Here is a 27,089-nt window from a genome sequence, read left to right on the forward strand (position 1 = left end):
ATCTCATGATATATTAAAAACAGATTTCCGTCACATCGTGTTAGAAGACACAGCATTGTTTTAGATTTATTGGGTTGTGCATGTGTGTACACGTGTGTGCTGTGTGTGATCTTTTGCCGATAATAGTCTTAAATGGTCGATTAGAAAGGATTAAGGCCATTAATTGCATAGAGCTTAGGGCTCACCTGCTGTTCCCTACACCTAATTGGTTGGCTAAATAACATTTCAGTGAAAGGCTGGGAGCTGCACCAGAGATGTGTTTCACACAGAAACACACACACACACACACACGGCTGAACGGAAAAAACACAGAAACACATTAAAAAAAGAGAATGATTAAGGACAACTCAACAGATGAACATATACAGTATGTGTGTGTTTGAGTGAATGCATGAGCAGAGTATGTAAATGTAGGAGTGTCGAAGATAGGATGCTAACACACACACACACACAACATACACACACACACACACCCTCCAGTGCACTCTCTGGATGAGACTTATATTGATTGGCACTGATGTCCTTGCCGTCATCCTGCTGTAATTGTATGTGTACATATGGATTTTGTGAGTTTGTCGAAAGCTTGTTGTGTGTGTGTGTGTGTGTGTGTGTGTGTGTGTGTGTGTGTGTGTGTGTGTGTGTGTGTGTGTGTGTGTGTGTGTGTGTGTGTGTGTTTTTGACACAGTAAACGGGTATAGATCCTTGCAAACCTGTTCAGTATTTGCACCTGCAGGTCTCGGTAATGACAGATGTTCGGTGTTATCTTGACGGTTTTTTGTTTTTTTTTGTAGAAAGACTCAGAAACCTTAGCCGGTGCATGAACACACTTGACTACAAGAGGCTGTTAGAGGCTTTTTGGAGGTGTCTGCTTGGTAGCTACAGCCTGTGTCATTATTATAGTCAACCTTAATGACGGTGAATTATCATTACAGCAGAAAACGCTTCCCTGCACAGCAGGTAGGAGGCAGATAAACGACATTTTCCAACACATGGGAGGTCGTAAATCTCGTTCTGAATATTTCTAATATACTGTGCAGTGATGCACAACAGTTGTCTGAGTGTGGCAAACATCCAGAATAACATAATACAAATTTGCAAACACAAAATGAGAAAACCCCATCTTACTTGTATTAAAGCATCGCTATATATTTGTCTATCTCTCCTTACTCTAAAATCAAGTGCAGCATGAGCTCATTTTAGATGATGACATTTTCACTTGTGACTGATGATGCCTCAGAGGTAGCATCTAAAGGGGAAGTCTGACAATGTTTGTCTGATGCTTGATAAGACACGTGCAATGAATGTGTGTGGTTGTAGTATCATTTTTTTTTAACTTATTTTACTCCAAAACAGTGTGAAATTTCACAAGAGTGTTTTTACTGGTTGCTGTGAGAATGAGTGATGAGAACAAATGTGTTGAGGGCGGGTGTTAATCTGCTAAGGCTCTTAGGGAGTGGATTTATGAGCTGGACCTTAAGGTAGATTAATAACATAATTAAGGTCTCATTAAACATCAGGTGTAAAAATTAGTGGCATTTTTCCTTGGATGAGTTTTATCAGAATATTTTGTTGACTACTTTTTAGGGATGTCCCGATACAACTTTTGTCTTTCCGATATGATACCGATATTGCAGCCTTGCGTATCGATATTGATTCGATATCACCATGAATCATACATACTTTTTTTTTTAAATGTCTCTCTCTCTCTCTCTCTCTCTCTCTCTCTCTCTCTCTCTCTCTCTCTCTTTTCTTTAATAAAAAATTATAATTACTTATTTCATAGTGTGGAATGTTAGAAAAGGCTTGATCAAGTGATGTTCCTCAAACAGAGAAGTCAGCAACAGTAGGTATGAGAAAAAAACTGACCCATTTATTATTAACCAATTGGTTACATATTTTTTAACCTTCAACATAATATCTACAGTATTCTACAATTGAATACAATTACTAAAAAAAATTTATCGAAAAAAAAAATACTGATACTGGAATGGGACACCTCTAATATTTTTACTTTAAATTACTATAATTTGCTTTCTACATTAAAAGCAAAAAAAAAACAAGTAACACAAAAAAGAGACAGGATAAATTACATACTCTTCTTAAAGGTAGGGTAGGCAATTTTCAAAAGCTAGCATGATTTTGAATGTAGCCTCCCAGATGGCTCCATCTTTCCCCCCCCCCCTCGCCCCCTCCCATGTGTTCCGTCTCACTCACATGCATGCGCACAGCTGCTGTAGAAGAGGAGCTCAGGTCATCACTTATATTGTGTAGAAACTTTGTTTACTCATGTCTCATTCAGCAGTAAGTAAACAATAAACTTTAGCATAATATATGTTAAAAAATGTGAGCAAATACTCTGTTTTAACTCTGTCAGCAGCAGGTGTGGAAAGAGTACAGAAAAAATCTACTCAAGCAAAACTACTGTTACTTTGATTAAATTTTACTCAAAGTAAAAGTAAAGTTATCGGTGTAAAAATCTACTTGAGTAAAAGTAAAAAGTAACTCACTTAAAATGTACTCAGAGTAAACGTTACTTAGTTACTTTTTTTTTTGGGTGGGGGGGGCATCTCTCCCATCCAATAGAAAAATAAAAAGACGTGTATACAGATCAAACTAGGTTATTTTTGTATTATTATTTTTTATTAGAGAACACCATTTCAAAATAACGTGCATGAGAACAAGACATGGTGTGGCTAACCTGGACAAATAATATTAAATAAACCTCAAGGATGTCAAATCCATGAGGTAAGTGCTTTTGTCACTACATCTAATGTGTCAGAGCATCCAATAAATCACCTCTGAAAGCAAGAAATGAGAACATTATGTTATATAAAGTCTATAACACATTCTCGGTGGAATGAGCCGAAGGAGGAAAAAATTATACTGATGCCCCAGAGTGACGTGCGCACGTCTACAAATATATATATATATATATATATATATATATATATATATATATATATATAGATATAGATATATAGATATAGATATAGATATAGATAGATATATATAATAATAATAATAATAATAATAATAATAATAATAATAATAATAATAATTGTAATTAAAATCACATGACATTTGCGCAAAACTGCTGATCAATTGGCTACAACATCTGTAGCTGTTTTATAAAGAAAGGCGCACACAATGCTTAAAGACGCACAGTGGCGTATCAGGCACTGCTGGAGGACGAGGTGTACGGAAGACCAGAGTCAGTGCCAGCAGTATTAAATGGGAGAGCATTAATAAAACTTTGGGAGGCACAAAAATGCTCCGTTCTGAGTCACACACAACCTAATGCTATAAAAACACAGCCACAAAAACAAAGTTAGCTCGCTAAAATACCTCTGATCAAGTGGTCGCTACAAACACAATCATCAGCAGACTCTGCTCCTCCTGACCACAGACGTAGGTTTAAAATCCACTTTTTACGGTGTTGTTCTGTGAGCTTTTTACATTTTCTCACCTCTGTGAATGACAATCTTCGGTACTTAATGAAATATATTTTCCTTTTCTCTGTTTAAAACGATTAGAGCTGCCGTAAACTACACAAAACATGGGCATTTTGATGATTTCAGAAGGATCGGCAGAGTCTCAAGTTTCCTGCTCTCCCTCAGCACTGAGCACTCTCGCTTTGTCGCGATGCAGGAATGTGAGTGACGTCACGTGAATCAACAGAGCAGGCCATAGACATACACACATTCTATTGGCTGATCCTAGCAATAGGCTCTAGGGTATGTTTCAATAGCACAAACGTAGCAGACTCCCATCCACATGCAGAATTTTAATTTACTCTGTAACGGAATCTATTTCAAATGTAAGTACTGTTACTTGACACAATATTTTCTTAAGTAAAAGTAAAATTACAGATTCTAAAAAGTACTCAAAAAAGTAGAAGTACACAAAAAAGCTACTCAATTACAGTAACGAGAGTGTTACTTTCCACCCCTGGTCAGCAATGACACGCTTTCAGTGTGAGCTTGTGCATGCGAGTGATTGAGAACGAGCAGGGAGACAGGGAGACGTGATTGGTTAAAAAAAAAAAAAAGGTTTGTTTTTTTCTATTGGTCAAAGTTATTGCAGGTTTACAGCTGCTACAGTTGATGAATTTTCTTCGTTCCTTTATCAGAGCACATAAGATCTTAATTTCTGTCAGGACATGAAGACAATTTCAACCAAAAACACAAAAAGTGTATCAGGAGAAAATTGCCAACTGTAGCTTAAATTGAAGGTGTGGTGAAACAAGCAGCCTCAGAAATGGAAGTAACACAGAGTCTCTAACAAGCACACAGTGAACCTGGGAATAGAAAATACGTGTAATCAGTTGGAAACCCCATCTGAACATAAATTGAAGGAGAGAGGAAGAAATACCGAATAGAAAGTGTCAGCTTACTGAACACACACTTTTAAATGCAACAAAATGTATGGAAAACACATCTGACTAACACTTCTCTGCTAAATCAGGCTGATAAAGATTGTATTTGACTCACTCAATTTTCTACTAAAGGAAGACCAGAGCTGAGATCTGATTATAGGCATTTTCTGTATTGGCTTCTTAGACAGGTTTACAAACCAGGAGTTCAAAAGGTTTTCACTTCCAACTATTGGTTTCACGTAAGGAATATAAATAGAAAAAGTAACACCCTCTTAACAGCATGAGAAAATGATGCAAACCCTTATTTACTTCTGTTCATGTGATTAGAACAAATGTGGTGGATATTCATTAGATGTGCTGCTGTCTGATGTGATTCATCTCTTTATGATCTGATGAGATGAGGCGCTCTCTCTCCCTCTCCCACTCTCATTAAACCTCCAGGCCTCGACTTTTGACCAACAGTCTTGTCATACTAAGCAGGGTGAGAATGCAATGCTGACTCAGCTCCAGGAGTGAAGCACAGGTGTTTAAAAGCACACACTAACACACACACACACTCACACACACACACACACACAAAACACCACACACACTCACTCACACACCACACACACGGTCAAATACCACGTTTGCAAAACGCTTTCACAGATCGAGGGTGCATATTTTATAAGATGAACCACTGAATTATTGAATGGTTTGAAATGGAGCTAATATAGGTGCAGCTTGCAGTGTGTGTGTGTGTGTTTGTGTGTGTGTGTGTGTGTACAGCAGACTGACTGATTTTAAAAGGCCAATACCGATTAAAAAAAAAATTCGCCGATGGCCGATATCTAAAGTCGATTTTGGAAGCCGATATTTGAGTGCCGACATACTGTTTTTTTTTTAAAAGCACATTGATTATGAAAGACAATTGAAACACTCATTTGATATAAATATAATATATATATATATATATATATATATATATATATATATATATATATATATTAAACACCAATAGAACTCTTAACATTTATTGAACTTTAAATATACTCGTACACAACCAAGTAAAACAAAAAGTACAGGACGGGTAAGTAGCAGTAAAGCACGACAACAATATACAATGTGCAATTAGTCGGTTTAAACTATTTCAGGATTCTTTCTCAACTTAAAGAATCTAGTAATTAAGTTCACAAAATATTTTAAAATATACAAACAAATAGTAACCTGAAAAGTGGTTAGGATAAGGATATTTGATCAGGCACTATTAATTATATCCTTATCCTTTTATATCGCCCTTCTATTTGTAAGCCTATTGGGATCTACCTCTCCCATGCTTTATTATTATTTCTTTTTTTGTTGTATATTCATACATTCGAATGGATGATTTTTTATGTTGCTAAACATAAACTAAGTGCTAAAAAAAAAGAAATGGATCTTGAAAAAAGTAAATATATCGGCCCGATATATCGGTCGAACTCTAGTCATTGGAATGTAGTGCAATTCTTTTCTCTTTGTTTTCTTGAGACAAAGTACAACATAAGCGTGTGTCAATTTGCATGTGTGTGTGGGTGTGACAGACTGAAAAAACTAGTGAACACAAACTTTATGACATCCATTCCACACACAAACATATACAGTATAGACACATATTGACACATGCATACATGTACACACAAATTAAAGTTGCTATCGGGCCAATTTTGTTTTTTGACCTGACACCGGCCGAGCCTAACAGAATGCGACCCAAACCCATCCAAACCCGAATGAAGCCGACTTCTCTTTAAGCCTGAACACATTACAGCTGTTACACTACTTAACTCCATGTGTGCACGGCTATTTCGAGGCAAGTTTCTATGATAACTCAGCTTTATTTACTAGTCACTTGTTCTGCATACAACTACCATCATTTTCTGGGCTATAAAGCGCACCACTGTATTGGCCGCATTCCAATAATTTAGTAATTTTCCAAGAAAAATCTATACAAAGGCCACAACCTCACATAGGGCACACTTTATTGGCTGATGAGGGTACCCTTCAGACGACTCGGCCAGTCAGAACGGGAAGGTAGGCGGACTGCTAGACTCCTGTTTGCTTCAACCAAGATTTTTATTTTGATCAGTTTCAACTAATGAGATTCCTTCTCACTCCCCCTCACTGCTCCACATCTACACATCAGTCTATTTACAGGTTTTTATGGTCAATTTCGAACTGGAACCAGACTGACACACCGCTTTCTCTGTTCCTTTTACCGTGAACTACCACAGCGTGATACACCGAGTCCAGACTCTGGAAATAGGTTTCCATTACAGATTTTGCAAAATAAAAACAATATTTCTAAATGTCAACAAAGTATAATTGTGCCCCGGATGTGTTTCCATTGAACGTTGTTTTGGTAGCCTCACAACTCCCGTGAAATCTCATCCCATGAGACTTCGCTGCAGAAAGACGGACGCTCAGAACCTTCTATTGTTAAGTGTGTGTGTGTGTGTGGGTGCGTTGCCCTTTAACTGCGAATGAATGCGCTGGCCGCTCGACCAGTGTGCGGAGTGAGGGAGTGTGTGTGACCGAAACGTTTGAAATACCTCCTCATGAAAGCGCGAAACCTTTTTAGCAATATTTGAGTCTTTTTTTTTTCTTAATTCTGGTGTTTTTATTACCATTTTTTATTGTGCTATTTAGATTTTGCGCATTTCCAAGGGTCATGGAAACACAGCTTGTGTCAGAATACGGATGCGATCGCTTATAAACAAACTAAATATGGACATACAGTAATACTAAATATTTGGTAAGTTTATGCTGTTTATTGTTTCTTTCTATTACAAACGGGCTGACTTTGACTTTATCCAGGCTGTTCTTATCTCTGCTCTGTCTTCGTCCGTCAGTTCTCCTTACGTAAGCTTCTCCATCAGCCTCAGAGTCCAGAGCACCAATCGCTCCTGAACAAACCTAACGCAGTGATTTAGCAACTGTATGCCATTTATTGTTACATTCTATTAATAACTGGCTGACTTTTACTTCATCCTGTCCGCTGCAGCGCTGTCTCTCTCTCTGTGACGACTTGAAAGCTGCATCCCATGCATTCCTCCGTGGCTTTGCCATGATGAGTGTGTGCATGACAAAAGTTTCATTGGTCCCCCATAACGGCAGTTTCATTGGTCTAATGTGAGATAAATTTTTTGACAGCATGAAGCTTGTACAACCAGAAAAAATCCACAAATTAGCCGCGTCATTGTTTAAGCCGCAGGGTTCAAAGTGTGGTAAGAAAGTTGCCTTTTTATAAACACGATTAGCAGCTTCATGTGACACTACATGCTACGTACCGGTTTACCATAAAGCATGTGGTTACACTGCTGTAACACACACAACTCAGCACCTCTGCTCTATGTGAGCACACAGATTCAGAAAGAGTCAAGAACGAGTAATTGACCTCCTCAGCATCATTGTGCGTCATTTTCGCACTCTTCAAAAAACATTACCTGACCATGAATTTAATGTGCAGCGCCTGAGCCTGTATTAAAATAATAGAAATTCAGATTTACATTTCTGACACACAAGCCCACATTCAGAAAATCTTATGCCATATCACATACTCACGAAACCTCTTTTACCTAATCCTATTCTTGATTATGAAGCAATAAAATCATAGCCTAATAACAATGCTATTACGGGGGTAATTAGCACTTACATCGTATTCGTGAAAATATAAAGTCACTGGATACATCTATTCAGTAACTTTACAGAACAAACTCCAATGAACAAGATGTGTTTGGACTGTGGAAGGAGAATTTGATTACCAAGAGAAAACCTAAGCATGATCAATCATGTCCTTTTTCATCTCCACGTGATAAAGAGATGAATCCATGTTGAAACACTTTGAATCTATAATTTGATTGCCCTTTTTGGTTTGACAGAAAATCATCTAATTACAGCCTTGTTTGTATTAATGATATGAATTATCATAAAGTAAGCTGATCAGTCCCACTGTAAGTACCTACTAGATGAACCTTTCAAACTCACTGGGACTGTAATTGCATGGCATATATGTATATTTACATGCATAAGTGGGCAGCTAAATGGAGCTGAAAATTATACTGTAATTAAAAACAAACATCTGCACTGTTTGTGCTTGCATTGCAAGTAGTTTGTGTCAAGACAAATGACTGATTTTTGTAAAGTTCAGAAAAGTTCACCTTTAGAACTATAGGGTATCGTTCAAATCAAAGAAGTGTCATCCTCTTTCTTCAATAAACTGCTGACTTTCAAAAAAAAAGCCATAAAGTGCATCTCAGGTACACAAAACAACGCAAAAGAACAAATACAAAAGCATTCAAATAAAGAAACGAGCACAAAGCCGTGCACAAAGTAAATAATGGACTTGCATACTCTATGTATGTGTGTGCATGTGTATGTATGTGTGTAAAACAAACAAGCAAGGACACATTTTGCAAAGCACTTTATACGATACCACATAGTGCATTATCGAAAAACTTCCCGTTTGCTATGAATCAAAAAGATGGAAGGAGATAGCAACCAAACTAAACTGTACTTTGATTTAAGTGCTTAGCAAACATAAAATGTGTTAATGTGATAGACATAATGTGTTAGTTTTAAAGGCAATAAGTGAGAAATTACTCAAGATTACTCAAGCAAAAAGCTGTTTAAATTAAAAAAATATATAATTGCAAAGAAATTGTTATCTTTTTCTGGCCATTGTGAGGTTTAAATGTTGCCACAACCACTTTCAGGCATCTTGTTTTTCATGTTTTCATTTATTTAATGGCAATTAACCATTTCTAGAGAGTCAGAAGCCAGCCCAGCTCCTCTTTTAAAGGCACTCACTGTTTGTTTGGAGCAGCAAACTTGTCAAAAGTATTTGACCTTGCTTCAAAACTATTTACATACCTAAGACAATGAATGTCTTAAGTCTCAATATTAGAGAACGGCACACATTATGTTCATATACACTATACAAGACAGGATCCATCTTACTGAGAAGTAAACAGATTTCACTATGCAATATGTAGTGCTTAAACAGCCACAAACTGGGACAATACTCTTGGCTTAAATTAAATGATTAACTGTAGAAATTATAATCCAAATACCTTGTCAAAATCACAGTTTTCTCTTCATTTTTGTAACACTCAAAAGTGTCAAAAGTTGGAAGAAAAATGTGTTTGAAGCACTTGTAATTATTGTCATTGGAGCACAGTAAAAGGGGGTATCTGCATTCATTTACTCAGCATTTGGATAACGCAACCTTTGTAACATCCAACAATCAAAATCTCTTTATTCTTCTTCATTTCTATGGTTTTCTTGTGGTGTTTCATAATGCAAATGTTAATTTTTTTTTTTTAAAAAAAAAAAAAAAACATGTCTGGAGATAAAATAAAATGAGCACATGTGTTGTGCGGAAATAAATAAGATGTGTCAGTGAGCTCACAGATGTGTAACAGCAATAAATGGGCTTCCCTTCAGAATTAGTTTGTGTGATAACTCAGCCTCAGACTGACCCCAAAACTTTGTTTTAAACCAATCTGCTTTTCTTTCCTTTCCCTCTCAGTTTCCCTCTTGTCTGCTTGTGTTCATTGATAGATGAGTCATGCTTATGATGCTCAGCTAACTTTATGGAATATTCCTCGCCCCGTCTTCACCCTAATGATGAAATTAGCCAATCTTTCAAAGCCAACGGCTGAAAAAGTGATGTTTTTTTTTGTTTTTTTTTTTAAACTGAAATGCTAATCTGCTTGTTAAATATCGAATTGTTTATGTATGCAATTAGGTTATTTTAGTAGTGGTGTCTCCGGCCATTAGCGATGTGTTCGCTAGGAGAGGTCTCAGCTATGAAGGTAGATCTGTTGCAAAATGTGAGAGCTTGTAGAATGTGATATGAGAGCTTGTGTATAAACAAAAATCCACCACACATGAAATAAATTCATGTCACAAATGATGGAATTTTTTTTTTTTAATTATTTATGTTATTATTTGCATGTTTTTTAATTACTTGAGTCAAATATCATTTACAACCACAACTCCTCCGGTTACAACTTCTCGAATCCACCGCTACAGAAACACAAACTACTTTTCTTGCGTGAATCTGCGCTGCTTGAGTTTTGCAACACATTTTGCGAGACATCTGTAGCAAAACGGAAATCTACAACCTGAAGCATTAAAACAATGAACATGTATGTGAACTGTCTCATGAAAAATAAAGAAAGATTTTGTAAAATACATTAGTCGCTTGGCCACTGCCTCAGCTGTCAGCGCTTGATCCTCATCTCCACACCTAATGTAAACAAGGAGAAGCACTCTCCATGACTGTTTTTGTTCAGAAATGAACTCCTTTAAGGTGCAGAACAATGACTTTGTTTTGGTCATATAACTGTATAATGTAAAACAATGTCTGTAATGGTGAGCCAGGAGTTTCTTGCTAGCATGTGTAAACAGTACCCTGAAGTACATTCAACTGATTCAACTTCTAATTCTGTATAGAAATAGAAAAAAATATAAAATTATTTAAACATAATTGGGGGGGGAGGGCTAAAAAAGCATTATGCCTGAAACATTTTATTTTTATTTTTTTAACTCAATGGGACAACAACAAAATACAACCCAAACAAAACAGAAAAACCAACCAAAAGCTGACAAGACTTAAAACATCTTTAGAATAATTAATAATTACAATCTTCTCTGAATTATAAAACCAATTTCTATCATCATAAATGTATCATTTTTAAATGACAACTACTGTTCAAAATTTATTACCTCTTCTGTGTCAAATAAGTAAATAAATGAAAGTAAAATAATATCCACAGCACTTCTAATTATTAAAACTCAACTATATTTAACAGTGTGATTTGCTTCATTGAGGATTTAAACAATTATTTATGAATAATAGTTCCATAAAATGTTTTGATATGTTAATTGAAAAAATATATGTCTCTGAACAGCCTTGACAAATTGTGAAAAGTGGACACAAGATGAAGAAAAACATTTCTTAATTTTATGTCAAGTTGGCAACGAATGCACTTGTAATCTATGACTTAATATTAGGTCTTGTTTTATGTAAAAGGTTTACCCACTGATACAGCTAACCATGTCTGCACTAATACTAACCACATAATATATTAGCTAATTGTATAACACAACTAGTGAAGTTGCATAGCTGAACCCATACCATTTCAAATTTCACTGAAATCAAGCAAAGAGTAATGATATTGACTCTAAAGGCGGAGGCATGTTATCTTTGTTCACCTTATCTGATTGGACCATGTATCATTTTTATGATTCAATTCATTAGTGCCTTCTATGTGAGCTATCGATTTAAAACTAATGATGAAATTACATTTTACATGTAAATAACCTTATTGATTAATGATCCCTGACAATGTTTGTCATTAATGCACTTATTTTCTCATTGGTGTGGTTTAAAGCATTAGTAGAATGCAACAAAAAAAGGATATGCATGGTGCTTTGCATTAGAGGGAATTAAACAAAGGAATAACATCCAGTAATACAAATGAGTTGGTGCTGGTTCTGACCTTCAGATTGCTGTTTAACTACATGTCCACCTATGCATGGATACTGAATTCCAATGAAAAAAATATTTAAAGCTATGTTGTGTCTTTTCTTTTATGAATTTGGTTTGCATTAAAAAACATGTGTGATATCACAATATTAAAACTAGTCCTGTCAGCAGATTAATTATATTGTGTAATAATCAAATATGCTCTGCAATTAATTAATCTGAGGCATTTCTTTTTTAATCTCATCTAAAAATCTGAGAAATGCCCTTAACTTGAGGTATTTTCATTTAAATTACATTATTGTGGTAGATCAAAAGAATGATGTATAACAATGTGGCTTTATAAAGTCATTTATTGTTTTTAACATACTGGAAACATTTCCATTCCTCTGTATGTGAGACTATAAAGGACTGTTGACACCTTTAGTTTAGGTAATCAGGGAATTATTGATGTGTACTTTTGTCAATCTCCAAATAATAGAGAATAGAAATGAAATAAAACATCAGGTTCATGTGTAGTGCTATAAGTTGGCACATCAACACTTTACTGAGCAATACACGTAATGAACACTCTACTTCAGATAATATAAAATAAATAAAACAATACCCATTAATCACAGTGCTGTAACATGAACATTGTTCATCACAAAATTAAGTCACTTCTAGTAGCAGTAGTAGCTCCGCCCACATTCTCTACCACCGATAGTGGTCGACTGTGTGACTACAATCATTTACCCACTCACTTTGTTCATTTGTCACTCATGGATTTATTCATTTTGGCTCTGAATCCTGTTATCTTTTCCAGTGTGGACTGTATGGGTCACTCTGTCTGCTCGGTCATGTGTACTGTCCAAAGGACCGCTGTCCATGCTAGCTGCTACATAGTTAGCATTGATGTGGAAATGCTCCGCTGGATGACTAGAGACTAGAAGAGCTCCGCTGATCCACAAACTCTTTGTTGCACAATTTGCACACAATTGGGCTTTAGTTTTCCATTCAGTGTGTTTTTTTTAAATAAAATTAATGCACTCAAAGACTCTTCAGACTTCTCAGCTTCTACTGTTGTAGCCGGTGCATCAGTATTATGGGTATACCAGGAACGCGTGCAATGAGAACAGTTCAAACGCAGAAGTAATCAACGCGATTCATTTTTTAGCGCATTAATTTTTTCTGTGTTTCGGTGATTTGCAGATTTTTTTTTACAGTACAATTTTGGATGCATTTTTTTTTTACAGCGTATGAATGTTCTGTATCCTGATTGGCTATTGCTGTGTTCACTCACCGCCCACCAGCGACACATCCATCTTGGTGAGTTTCACCGCCTGCTGAAGCGAGGAGCGTTGCTCTTTTTTCTCCTCTCATAAACATAAACCACCAGTGAAAAAAGCTGGTGTGATTAGCGGCTAATGCTATCCTAGTTCAGTGCGACAGAGATAACTTTTACCAACTTTTGACAGCGCTAGAGATGATAAAGACATGTTCACAACTTTCTTTTGAGGACAAACAACAGCTTTTAAAAGATGGGAGACCAACACCTGAGCTACCAGACTTAAAGCAAGGGAAAATTCAGAAAATTGTTCCTATTTTCCACAGTGAATTAAATTAAAGCATAGTTATTTTTTCAACTACAGTTTTTTGTTTTAACTTTCCCAAAAATATCCTATAGTCGGTGCTTATTTTGTAAATCATCAGGTACGGGAACAAATGGCGGGTGTTGTTCCGGCACTAAGAGAGAGACAAAAATGTAATGGGATACATTTTATTAAAGCACCTTTTGCTAACTAAATGGGCCAATAATATCACGTGAACACAATCAATTAACCTAAATGTTTAATAAAAGAATGATGAATCAGCCTGAAAGAAGCACGGACAATCGCCCTCTCTCACTGAGTGACAGCTGTCAAATCTGCCATGTTTCAGCACCAAGGACAGCACAAAGTCACTGTTAATTTAGCCACAAAGGACACTAAGCTTTCAGAACACAAAAACCCACAAGTACAACATATTTACAAACCTTTACACGCATAACATAAGGTCATAACTCATCTAATGAATCAGCAGCACAGCAGAAAATTAATATAAAATGTGTGCTTACCATTAATTTGTCTAAACATCCAAAAAAAAAACAGCCATGGAGCCCTTTGTATCCTCGCAACTTTTTAACATATTTAACAGCTGAGGCCTGCCTTGTCATTCATAAGCCAAGAGTAACCGCTCATTGTTGGTCCAGCCTGAGTCCTCCTCATGTTCTATGGATAGTTCTCCTCCTGAATCCTGTCTGTTGTAGGCAGGTTCTCCTGCATTAGCATCATCGCTACAGGTGCTGCTAGTCGCTATGCTAACTGCTGTTGCTGCTCATCGATTTCCACAAACACAAGCTTGGACTTCTAAACCTCAGGCTTAGCTTCACTTATTGGCTTAAAAAAGCTCTTTAAATCTAACTGCCTTTTTTTTTTTTTAGCCATTTTCTACAATCTTCCAAGCTGACAAAGAAACTATTTTTGTGCAAAATCACCCTTTGTACATAGCGTGGGCGTGGTCTGACTTTCCGCTGTCTTCCTCATTCGCACTGTGTATCCACATTTAATTTTGTGTTTACAATTAAATTTCCAGTGATTTCAACTCAACAAAATACACAACTGTCCAAATATAATACCTAGTAATTTAATCAAACACCTAAAAGCATAAAAAGTGTTGACAATTTTTTTTTTTTTAAATGAGGTGCTGGATCCAATCAAATAAGTGCTGGTCAAATTCTGGTAGGTGCCAAATCTGTAGGTAGTGTGACAGTATGGGGGATCTGATATCGACACTCTTTAGTACAGGGGTAGTTAACTCTAGTCCTCAAGGGCCGGAGTCCTGAGACTTTTAGATGTGTCCCTGCTCCAACACACCTGGTTGAAACCAATGTGTTGTCATCAAGCTCTGCAGAAGCATGATAACAAGCCATTCATTTGATTCCAGTGTTTTGGAGTAGAGAGACATCTAAAAGTCTCAGGACTCCGGCCCTCAAGGACTGAGGTATAATGAGGGGTTAAAACAACAGCCAATATACAGTGTCCATTCCTAGTATAACCCTTTTCTTGTGTTGGTCAAACAAATCTAGGTAAGATTTATCATTGCCTTTTTGAATTTAGTAAGCAAGAGAACTTGTAATTAATGAAGTGGCTTTGAGTGCATGGAAATTAGATGCTATAATAAAAAGCTGTTTTAAATGTGTGGGTTCGTCAGACTTTCATCCTTACTCTGCTCACACAATTCTTTTAGTTTGTCCTTGAGCAAGACACTTAACCACAATTGACAGACAAGCAACAATATCTCTTTAAGTATTCAGGATGCTTAAAAAACACTGAATGGCATCCAGTGCTCTCAGCTATGATTGAGTAGTCACTCTATAGACTGAGGTTGAAAACGGCATTGCATGCAATAAATGACTTTATTACAACAAAACAGCTTCTTTGAATGCAGTGTCCATACAGAAGTGAAAACAGGAGAAATACACTCATCATATGTATTGTCACTTGTGCCAATACTGAATTTTAAAGCATTGATGAAGACAAACAGAATGTCCTTTATTTGAATAAGAGCTAGTAGTAGCGGTAATGTTATGACACCACAGTTTACTTCATACGTTTTGCAGACTTATTACCTCATCATGTGGTGAAAACCTTGCTCAAAGCCCTGTTTTATACTGTACAAACATTATTATGTCTTCATTCAAAGGTCAGTGCAATTAAAGATGGCTTCATTTGATCAAGGAGATGGTATTCTAAATTAATAACTTTACAGTGATATTTTCTTTCAAAACTTGACAAGAACTAACTTAGGTTTTGCATTTCAGTTCAAATAATACAAAATGTGTGTATGAAATGTAATACTGCACAAAGTGAATGTTATACACCTTGTTTTTTTTTTTTTTCTTGGTGCAAAATGCATCATATCTTCCATAAAGCACATAAAGATTAAAGATTAAAATGGGAAGTTATAAAAACAAATATTTATTCTCCCGTATGGACTTAAGCGCTTTTTTGCGTGCCTGCAGTTACGCGCTTCTCTCTAATGCGTATTCTCTGGTCCAGGCTGCTGACACACCCACCAAGCGTAAGGTAGACCAAAAGTGCGTATATGTGTAAATGAAGGCGGGCTGAAGGAAATTAGGCGGTGATGTCATTATTTTTGGGCTGTCTAGAAATCACGAAACATAGAGTTTTCCCAAACACTTGTACATGTCATTGAAATCCGTGAAAATGATAAGTTCACTTTTAATTTGAAACGCTTTCATTGATAAACAATGACAAATGTTGATTTGATCAGATCATTGATCTGATTATTGCAGTGTGACTGAGTCACATTTTTTTTTATTTTTTTTTCCACTGGTTTTACTGACTGAGTCACAGTTAAAATCATCATCATCATTATCGCTGTGACTGAGTTAGATGCGCTGGAATTATGAGGAAATAACCAGGCCGTAGAGCATTCTGCTTTAATACACAGGGATGTTTGCAGTGAAACAGAACTATTGGCTTCCATAATACGCAGTTTTAAATATAAATATTTTAAAGTGACCTGAGCTGAGCCTCATTAAAATATGTGTGGGAACAGTTTCTGGTCCTTCCTTATCCGCATATGACAGCTTGTTTCACTCTGTAGTAGATCGAACTGTGACTTTACGTTGGACATAGTATGAAAATAGTTGAATCACTGTGACCAACGTGGACAGAAGTCTGCGTCTGTCAGAGTTTTAATTAATCGAGCAGCAGCAGCTGAGTGATCACAGCTGCTGCTGAGTGACACACGAGTCCGTGTGGCTTCAAATGTAACCATATTTCTAGTGCAATACAATGTTTCACCTTTTCAGGGCGCTGCACTTATTCCAGGGTTAGAAGCGCGTAAGTGGAAAAGGACTTACGCACACCGGACAATGCGCGTAAAGCCAGTTTTGAATGGGAACACCCACATTTCAGGGCTGCTCCACCCACAGTGTGTAACTGCGATTGAGGCGTGTAGTGATTGACTTAAGTACAGGGGGAGAACAGCACACAGCCAAAACAGCGCCACTGTGCGGCTTTTTGGACTTATGCACATGGAAGAATAGAGCCTAAATGAATAGAATTTATAAATTGATGAACAAATGCGTTGTGTTTTAGTTTGGTAAAAGTACAGTGTCCAAGCTGTCCTGTTAGACCTCTATGGTGAAGTGAGAGATATGTTACAGGAGGCGGATAATTTGGAGATCTGTATCTTCACAAAGGAAATAAAGAATTTGCTGTCCATTATTGAAGGAAAGCAAAGTGAAGCAATTTGTTTTCAAAGCATTTGTAGTAAATGTTTATTCATGGCCATCACTCAAACTGCACAGTAAATGTAGCAGAGCTGTTTTGAGGTCAAACGACTAATTTTGTACAAAAATAAACTGTACAGTAATTGTGGTAAAAAATTAAAAAAAAGACAACAGAAAATACTGATTGTGAAGAATCTATTAGTATAGTGCAGTATATTGTTCAAAAACCTTACTCTGCTCTTAATTTCATCAATGTCAAATTTTCGATGATGTAAATGTTAGAATGTTACAGAAAAATAGTTATTTTCTAAACATTTTATTATACATACTATAGTTTACAACAGGAAAAGAAAGAACAGGCTTTACCATCCTAAACCCATCTAAATCAATCTAATTCGGTTTTTCAATAAGCCGTGACAGCATTTAAGTGAGCTAGGACTTTCTCCCCTCTGTTACATATAAAAATGAGATCTGAATTGTTTAGTGACGTGTGATGCAGTTTGAAGCACAAGCATGGTGTGAAATTGCTACTCCGAGTTGACCGACTGCCTGGAATAGTTCTCACTGTTATTATTAACCATGGCCATGACAGGTGTACCTGATTGAAAGATATTCGCTGATGTTTCTGAATGAGTTCCAGTAGTGTGTTGTTGTGGCTTTCATTACATTTTTTCACCAAAACTTTAAACTGTGCAGCATGTAATTCACTTTGATTATCAGAAACAACAGCAACAGGTACGGTAATAGCCTTGGTTAGCAGGACGAGAAATTTATGTTTTTATCCAAGAATAAATTCAAACAGGTGGCAGTAACATTCACATGTTTCATCTTACATTGGTATATATTCCACAAAATATAGGATAGGATACTTCATTGTTCCCAAAGTAAAGTCTAACAGACAGTGGTTCAGATTTAAAATGTATTTACTTAGCTCTAAATTTGGAGAAATATCTAAATAGCAAATCCAGATAATAAGCATATAGAACAAAGGCATGTTTAAAAATGTACAACATTATTAATATCCATTACTAAGACACAATACACTCATTGGGTTGTGTATTAGCTCATGTAGGTTATGTATGTTTTGAAATACTGACCAATGAGAATAAATTACTCTAATTTTACAGATTTAGCTACAGTATACCAAATCATTATGTTTATTTTAAAATTGAGCATATTTAACTTCCTTTAAAATGCTGACTAAATAATAATCTACTTATTCATGGATGGGAAATAATCATTAAAGGGGCAGTATTATGAAAAAAACTCACTTTATAATGGTTTTGCTAAAGTGATATGCATCCCTTTAGCATTATTCAAAGGGTCAACGTTAAAAAAGTTCTGTTTCCTCCATCCCTTGTTATTCCACATTTTGGAAATAGTCAGCTCCAAACGGGCGAGTTGGATTTTTCTTGCGTTGTGATGTCACTACGCGGAAACTCCTCCTCCTGACAATCCTGGCTCCTCCTACCCTATAAGAATGTGAGCTCCTCCCTCTCAAACTACCTCACAGCTAAAACAAACACTGTGGTTTAATATAGACTATACATTATACTTTATTGTCTATAAAGCTACATACACAAAATGAGTTATCTGCATTTAACCCCTCCCTGGTGAGCAGTGGGCAGCCATGGTAAAAACCTAACCCTGTAAGTGTTACAAGTTAGGTACTGATCAACATCCCACAGTAATGGACCAGGGAGATTAGAACCAGTGAGCCTACGATTACACGCCTGCTCCCTTAGTATCCACAGATATTACACTGTATTTACATTCAGTATATATATAATCTAGTATAGAGATTATCTGAAGCGCAGTGTGATCGCTCACAATCAGTTCCATTTTCAGTAGCAGCTATATTGTGTTTATATTGCCTTTGACATGATCTACAGTGTTTGTGGCCCAATGCTGTGATAAATATACACCGTGGAGCAACATTTTTGTCAGACTCACAATCACTATAGCCGCTTAAATATCCATGTGTTTTACTGTAATATACAGTTTTTAAACAAGAGTGTGTGGATATCAAAAGAAAATTGCAATTGTGATAACGCTCTCAGAGTGAGGCATGAAGTCTACAGACACGCCCACTCATGCATATGCATGAAGGTCCCAAAACAGCCTGTTTTTAGAAGCGTCTAGAAAGTGACTTTTCAGAGGGATAAAACTCCAGAAAATAGGCGAGTTCAGGAAAATAAACCTCAAATAATATGTTGTTGGGGTTCGTGGAAAACAAATGGAGATGGGTGAAAAATAGCATAATACTGGACCTTTAAGATATTGTTGAGATAATGTGAGCAGATAGATTTGGGGGAAACATGAGCAGAGGTCATCATTAGAAGACACGAAGAAGCCTGAGAACTCATAAGGAGTTTAAATCTCCCTATCTGTTTTGGATAAGTGAGATCCTTGTTCAATATTTGCAAGGTCAGACTCAGAAGATCAAAGACTAACAGGTGGAGTCCTAAATTGAATTAAACATAAAATACCAAACAGAATAACAACAAGTATTACCAGCTAAGCAGATCTTATAAACCTCTTGGCAGCAATACTGGCTCATCTCAACTGCTGATTAATTTTGTAACTGAAGAGCTTATACAAGGCAATAAAAGGAAATTATGCCATCTTTTAAATACGGTAATTTCCACAATTGATCTGATGTTGTAAAATAGCAGTGGTAAAAAAAAAACTACTTAGCACTTTGTCTTGTATATTACATTGGTTTACATGCTGTTTTTTATGGAATTTCAAACCAACAGTAAAAGCACTATTTTAATGCAATAATTCCATAGCAGTATTTTTAGCAGTCTTCCAGCTAAAGGTTCATGAGTGGGTTTCTCATTGTCCATTAGTTAGGTTAACTGCAGTCTCTGTGCCAATTAGGTTGACATTGTGAGTGCCTCTGGTTTTCTATGTTTATTACCCCTGCAATGAGGAGGCGACCTATTTGCATTTGTCTTTGGGTCAGCACTTGTCACCCTGAACCAGCGAAGCAGGAACATAAATAGATAAACATCTGTTCATCTACAAATATTTTCAAACCATGGTGTCATTCATCTAACGCTACATTTAATACTTTGCTGCGTTCTGTGAAACCAAATGGAATTTTGCTCCAAAGAACCAGAACCAACAACCCGAGGTGCAACATTAGTCACAAGCAATGCGTGATTTAGACACACACAGCAAACAGCTGTACACACAAAATAAACACTTAACTTCTTATTAGTTACTATTTCACTCTCAAGCATCCTCTCAACTACATCCACAAATCTCAACTTTGCCCTGGTGTGTTTGCTAGCAGTCATTTACAGCTCATTTAGGGACGTTTAAGAACAAGGACACAAGACAAACAAGACATGAAAAGAGATGTTCGACAGGTTAGAGATGTGTACATATTTTGTCTTTGCCGGAATCCTTTGCGCTCTGCCCTTTTTTAGGCTAATTTACAATAAACAGCTGAGTTAGAGATTCTGTTCAATTGGGGCTGGAGGGGTGTGAAAGGGGGAAGTCTGAGGCGTGGGAAAGAAGAACAGGAGAGGCAGAGCAGCTTCTCACATACAATGATCTATTTATCAATTCCCCGTGCTGTTTCTTCCCTCTCCACCCATTTTCTCTATTCCTCCTCCCTTTCCTCCTTGCCTGCCCTACTTGCTCATCCTACTCAAACATTTTAAATTCCATTTAGCAATGCTCTTTTTTATTTTGGGTTTATCTTTCTCTCCATTATGCTTTTCCGATCGCTCCTCTTACTGCAGAATACAAAAAAAAGATGCAGGAGGGACTATTGCATCACATTCCCATTTCAATTGCTCCATCGTAACTTGTGCATTTTCAAATGTATTAGTGTGTGTAGGTTGCATCAGAAATAAAGAAGCACTGAGGGCAATACAGAGGACTGTAATAACCATAGAGCAATTCACTTCTGCAGCAGTGCAGAGTTTTAATTAATGTCTAAATATAGGGATGTGAATAAATGCTTGGAGACTGATTTAAAAAAATGCATACAAATTTCCTGTAGGCATATGGCTTAATCAACATTTTGGTATTCAACATTATATCACAGAGGGTGTTTGAACAATGTGTTTAAAGTTATCAGTAACACTGGCCAGATTTGTTAGAGGCATAAGCCGAATTCAAAAACCCCAAAAAGAAAACATAATTAAATACAGAGCACCGAATTGTGACAAATTTTCAATTGAGCAACTAATCAATTATGTTGATACTAGCTGTTTTTTTATTTGACTTATTTGCTGGTGAAACCATTAGCTGGCATCTGTTTAATTACTCCTTCCTTGAAGAACTACATTTTGACGGTCCTACCTAAAAAAATAATTACTGCATAAAATCTCCATCCTGGTAGGAACTCATTAAGGTTCAGCATCTTCTAGCTTAATATTTCTTGTGAGCCAGACCCTGCTTATACGTGTTGCCTGTATCATAGGAAAGCCTTTTACTTCAGAGCAAGAGTCGGTTTTAAGATATCAATAGTGAATATTTATTCTTGGACACAAGAGATGAGATGTGCCAAGTCTTGATATGAAAATGCAGATGAGTGGTTTTAGTCTGTTTAAAAAAAAAAAAAAATCCCTGCATCAGATGTGAACTTAGCAGTTATTTTTGCTCCACGTGAAGACAAGATGGCAGCGTTTTTTTGCTTCTGACTCTGACATTAGAAACTACTGATAATGCGTACATAAGATTTGTATGAAAAAAGGGTATTTTTTCATTTTGGGTTTTTCTTTTTCAGTGTTTGTTTGTTTGTTTTGGGCCACAAGCACCAGTGTGACATTCAAACAGCGACTTTGATTAGACGGTACTTAAAAGCCTTTCCTTCTCTTTATGGCTTTCTATCTGTGTCAACAAATCAAACCTTTTCTGCCGGAATTTCTTTAAAGGGCCCATGTTACGCTAAATTGACTATTCTGTACTTTAAACAACATACAAGTGCTAATAGGGCTTCATACACATGCCCAAAGTGTTTTTTTCATTGATTCCCTCAATCATTAGTTAGAGGCTGATTTGTTCCTTTCTTACTGCATGGTGAGTCCAAACACCTCGCTCCAATTTGATGACGCGTTCCCACTTTGATGACGAATTTGACGCGGCACTGAGCTGGAGAAGCCACGCCTCCAGGAAGCTCTCTGGCATAATTGACATGTAAACAGACACGCCCACAAAGGTGAGCATTTCAGCATCCTTTGCGCAGTGCTATGTATGTATTTTCGATAGTCTATGTATGTACCGGCGATTGCCCCGCCCCCACGCTCTGTCTCATGTTTATAAAGCAGCATGAGCTCGACTACGGAGTGGGTGGGAGGAGGGAAGTCAGAGTCCTGTCTATAGACACGCCCACTCACGAATATGCATAAGTAGGCTGCAAATCAGCTTGTTTGTGTAGAATTGCTCAGAAAGAGGCTAAAACTCTGGAAAACAGGCGAGTTTGGGAAAAAAAACCTCAAATTCTATGTTTTATATCTGTAATATTACGTGAATATCTGTAAAAGTCAAGTTTTTCTCTTAACTCTGTCTGCTAGCGTAGTATCTCTTCTTCACTGCTACATCAGCTGCATGTCAACCGACCACTGGGTTACCAGCGCCCCCTGCTGGTCGAAACTACAGTACCCTGACTAAAATGGAATCTATTATGAAATAACTAATAGCTTTCACATTTTTATTGTTGTAGGCTTGTCAATCACTAAAGCTTCTGAATTTCCTGGATTTATCTCTCGGCCATGTTTGCACTTTTTTATTTATGTTAATTTATTTTACTTGACTAGTATTGGCTTGTTTTAAGATTCACTAAGATTTAACTTAAGTGAAAACAATTGATATTATTTATTTTATTTTATTTTATTTTCGTTTGTGTGTGTTTGTTAAAACCATATTTCAAGATTGTGCCTTTTTCTATGTTTAAGTTTCGTTAATAAATGGCTTATAATAACACATAATAGTCATAATTTCAAAATTCCTGTCAACTTTTAAGATTTTCTTTTTACAAAAACATGGTGGGCCGCCGGTGGGCTTCTCTACCACCACTGGTGTTTGACTATTTTAGTTGACTTTTGACACGTAATGATTGTATGTTACAAAAAATAAAAGCAAGAATTGTAAAATGTATTCATCTTTTCAGTTTAAACTGAGGTTTGGAATCATCTAGTGTAAGTTTTAATCAAGAGGAATGACAAATAAAATATATGTAAATGTAACAAAATGTTGTTGTTTTATCAAAAAAAAACAATTGCGCGCGCCGTCTTGCGGCACATGCGCATTGTTGGCCCTGATTTTGCTTATATACATACAAAAAAACTAAAAATAAATAAAAACAGTTTCCTCACCTGCAGCGTGGAATTCACTAAGATTGGAGCAATGATTAGTGCACAAGCAGAACTGGTGCAAACCATCAGTATTTTAATTGAGCATTTTGCTTGTTTAATGTGGAGAAGTCAGTACGTACAAGCACACTGACATCTGAGGAAGTTAAATTTGAGGCAGATTATTGAATATCTGCTGCACAAACATTTAATAATGTGTAAAACTAAATAAACAATTGAAACATTTTAGTTTTTTTTTTAAACAACAACTTTAAAACTTAATGATATTTTTCCCCCTAATTTGATGTGGGTGCTCCTCCATTCAGTCCTGTAACTTTGCTCTGATCAGTGCATGCGAAACAGGCAGATTACAGAAACCATCCTATTGATCTGCCATTGATCTGAGTTAATACAGCCACACAGTCTGTCAATCAGTCTGCATTATTTGAAAATGAAATACTGACCATCTCGGCAGCACTGTGTCATGCACACTCTGATGTCACTATTGTGCCATCAGTGATGATGCGTAAATTACGCATCTGATCTGCTGAATTTCTAACCTGACATCAACACGACATGAAACTTTGATGTGAAAAAGGAGATCAGGGGAGCGATATTGATCCATGGTCATATCCATATATCCATCGCTGCGCACAGCGACCCTCTTTTCTTTCTCTCTCTCTCACACACACACACACACACACACACACACACACACACACACACACACACACACACACACACACACACACACACACACACACACACACACACACACAACTGGATCCTTTTGTTATTCTCCGCTGTGTTTTCTGTCCACAATTACTGCAGCGATATGATCTCTGCGCGTGTGTTTGTACCTCCTTCTTAGTTGTACTATTTTTCCGTACTAGAAAAATCAACGCAAACAGTTCCAGATTTCATTTTTTCTCCCCCTGGGAGAGCCACCTACTATGCATATTCATTAGAGGGAAACGCGCTAAATGAAACGAGGGCTCATTGGGAAGCGCGCTCACGCGCACTACAGATTCCCTGCCCTTTGTACTCTTTATTAGCGCGTGGAGTGACGTTTGCACACGTTTTAATATCCCTAAACCTTTTGTGACTCTGCCTCTCATTGTACGTTAAATGTTTGCTAATCGAAATGAGGAATCATCTGTTTTACATGCTTTCTAAAACACTGGGGCCCTCACTGTGATAGATGAACTTTGCTCCCTTCCTGTTGTTTCCCCCCCTCCTCATGTTTCCTTCTCTTGGAATGTGCACACACTATGATGATGATGATGATGATGATGATGCTACTGTTAGTGCAGTAACATGTCCAGGAAACAGAATGTAGTGGGGCTAGAACAAAACAGGGGGGAAAAAAGAAAAAAAAAACGAGCAACTCCTGTCATTTGAACCAAAATAATTCACTCCTGTCCATGTTTGGTTTGTTGCCATGGATACATAACCATCAGACATCCTGTTCATAGGTGACTTCAAAGTAATGTGCTGATCTTTTCAGGGTTTGTTCAAATGTGTATAATATAAATGATGATATACATTAAATTCTTATTGTTTATAAAAAAAGATTAGAAAACCAGAAGCAACATGAATTTACCTAAAAATATAAAATAATTAAAGTTAGTAAGAAAAACTAACTGCTGTACCATGTGTGTGGTTCCTAATATTTTTGTCCCGTGTACCCCCTTTGCATTTTTGTGAAATTGTAAATAATATCATAATGATTCTCTATAATATAAACCCCTAAATGTGTCTCAAACATTGGTTCCCTGAGGCTTAAACTACAAATTGAGTGAATGAGTGGAAGTTAAAGTGGAATTTAGTTAAATTACAACTTTTATCTGATGACTTCAATAGTAAGTAAATTCATTCATCAGAAGTGTGATACAATGGGCTTCACAGTATAAAATAACCCTGTTTCAATAAATTATAGAAAATATAGTATAATATTGAGTGATAGTATTGTTAGTTTATGGTGAATTTGTCCAAAAAAATAGCATACAAAGAAACTAGGAACATTCCCCGATTATTTTTAAATGAATTAATACATCTTTCCAAGTATCCCCTGCAATGTGCTCCTGTGCCACTAAGGGTACACGTACCCCTGTTTGTGAAACACTGCTCTAGAATACTGAAAACAAGTTGATTAATCCAGTCCTGGGATAAACACCAGACAGACCCCGATGACCCCATGATAACAGAGGATGACAGTGTGACTTTTCTTCTCTTAAGCTTTGAAAAACAAAGCAGAACATTTTAATAAAAAAAGATCATCATAATTATCTCAGTGATTGATTCCAGTCACTGTAACTGAGTACACAGCCAAACTTACCAAACCATGACCGTGACAATCAGATATTGGCTTGTAAACCATGACCCCCTTCCCCAAAACTTGGGCTGTTTGAAAAGTAAATGCCCTCAAGTAGGAGCTCTCCATGGTACCAGGCTACATGCTGAGAGATTTATTACTGTAGTTCCTACGGTTACTAGACACACAGTTCCAGGGACAGTTGCAGTTTCAGGGGAGAATGAAGGGCATAAAGGTCACATATTGTCTAAATTTACCCTCAAGAATAATACTCAAGGCCTTCTCGCTACCGTTAAACCAACATGCTGCATTTTACATAAAATACTTATATTTAACAATTCACTGAAGAGGGACACTTGACATCCACGATCCAGCTAGTGTAGCATTTTACATGAATACATGAATGCTGTTGGCTGCTGTAGTTGTTTTGGTTTGAAACTTTATTCCACATCAACAACAACATTAAAAATAGCAGTGAGATGCAGCTGTGCCAAAAAAGGGCTTATGTCAAAGATTTGATTTAGTTTTTATGTTTTTCCCATTACATGTGTGCCTGCATTAAGTAATTGTGCCAGTTATGTTACACTGTGATACTTTACGGTTTCCAATGACTAACCTATACACTCTTAGTAGTTGGAAGCAGCTATTATCACACACACACAAAAAAAATTTTTTTTCTGTGAACAAAACACTGAAATATTGCTTTTGGAGTAAGCTTGAAAAAAACCATACAGTGACCTTTCCCTTTATTTTAATGAAGCAATAAGTTAATTGTTGCAAAGGTTAACTTAGTTCCAGCTTCAAACGTAGATACTGTATCTTAATAACAATTAATTTGATTTCATATAGCACTTTATCATAGACACTCAAAACACTTTACAGAATTAAGACATTATTCTTTCACTTCACACTCAGTGATGGTATGCTACTATTTTAGCAACAGCTGCCAGGATGCCATAGTGCACCATCTGCCCCTCTGACATTCATACTAGTGTATGAATGTGGGTGAAGCGTCTTCCAGGGACACAATGACAGATACCACTGGAGCAACTGTCCCCCACTGTGGCAACTGGAATTCTCAGTGGTCTCCCATCCACCTACTTACCAGGCCCAGACCTGCTTAGCTTCCGAGATCTAACGAGATCGGGCAATGACAGGCTGGTATGGCCACAAAAGTTAAGCCTGCAAAAGGCTGGGGTTGTGCCGACTTTGTCAGAAGTTGTAACTTTTTCATTGAATTTACAAGAATTGGAGAAAATACACAATGTTACATGGAATTTAGAAACCCAGGAAATCCACTGTGA

General features: G+C 36.8%; 1 protein-coding gene and 1 pseudogene across 1 annotated transcript in view; one reads left to right on the top strand and one right to left on the bottom strand.

Moving 5' to 3' along the window:
• LOC114464516 (protein ELFN1-like) overlaps positions 1 to 27,089 on the top strand; it is a 314,605-nt gene that overhangs the window by 176,265 nt on the left and 111,251 nt on the right. The window lies entirely within an intron of this gene.
• LOC114472517 (uncharacterized) lies at positions 26,843 to 26,960 on the bottom strand (annotated as a pseudogene).

Source organism: Gouania willdenowi, chromosome 1 (genome assembly GCF_900634775.1).
Source record: "Gouania willdenowi chromosome 1, fGouWil2.1, whole genome shotgun sequence".
NCBI lineage: Eukaryota > Metazoa > Chordata > Actinopteri > Blenniiformes > Gobiesocidae > Gouania > Gouania willdenowi.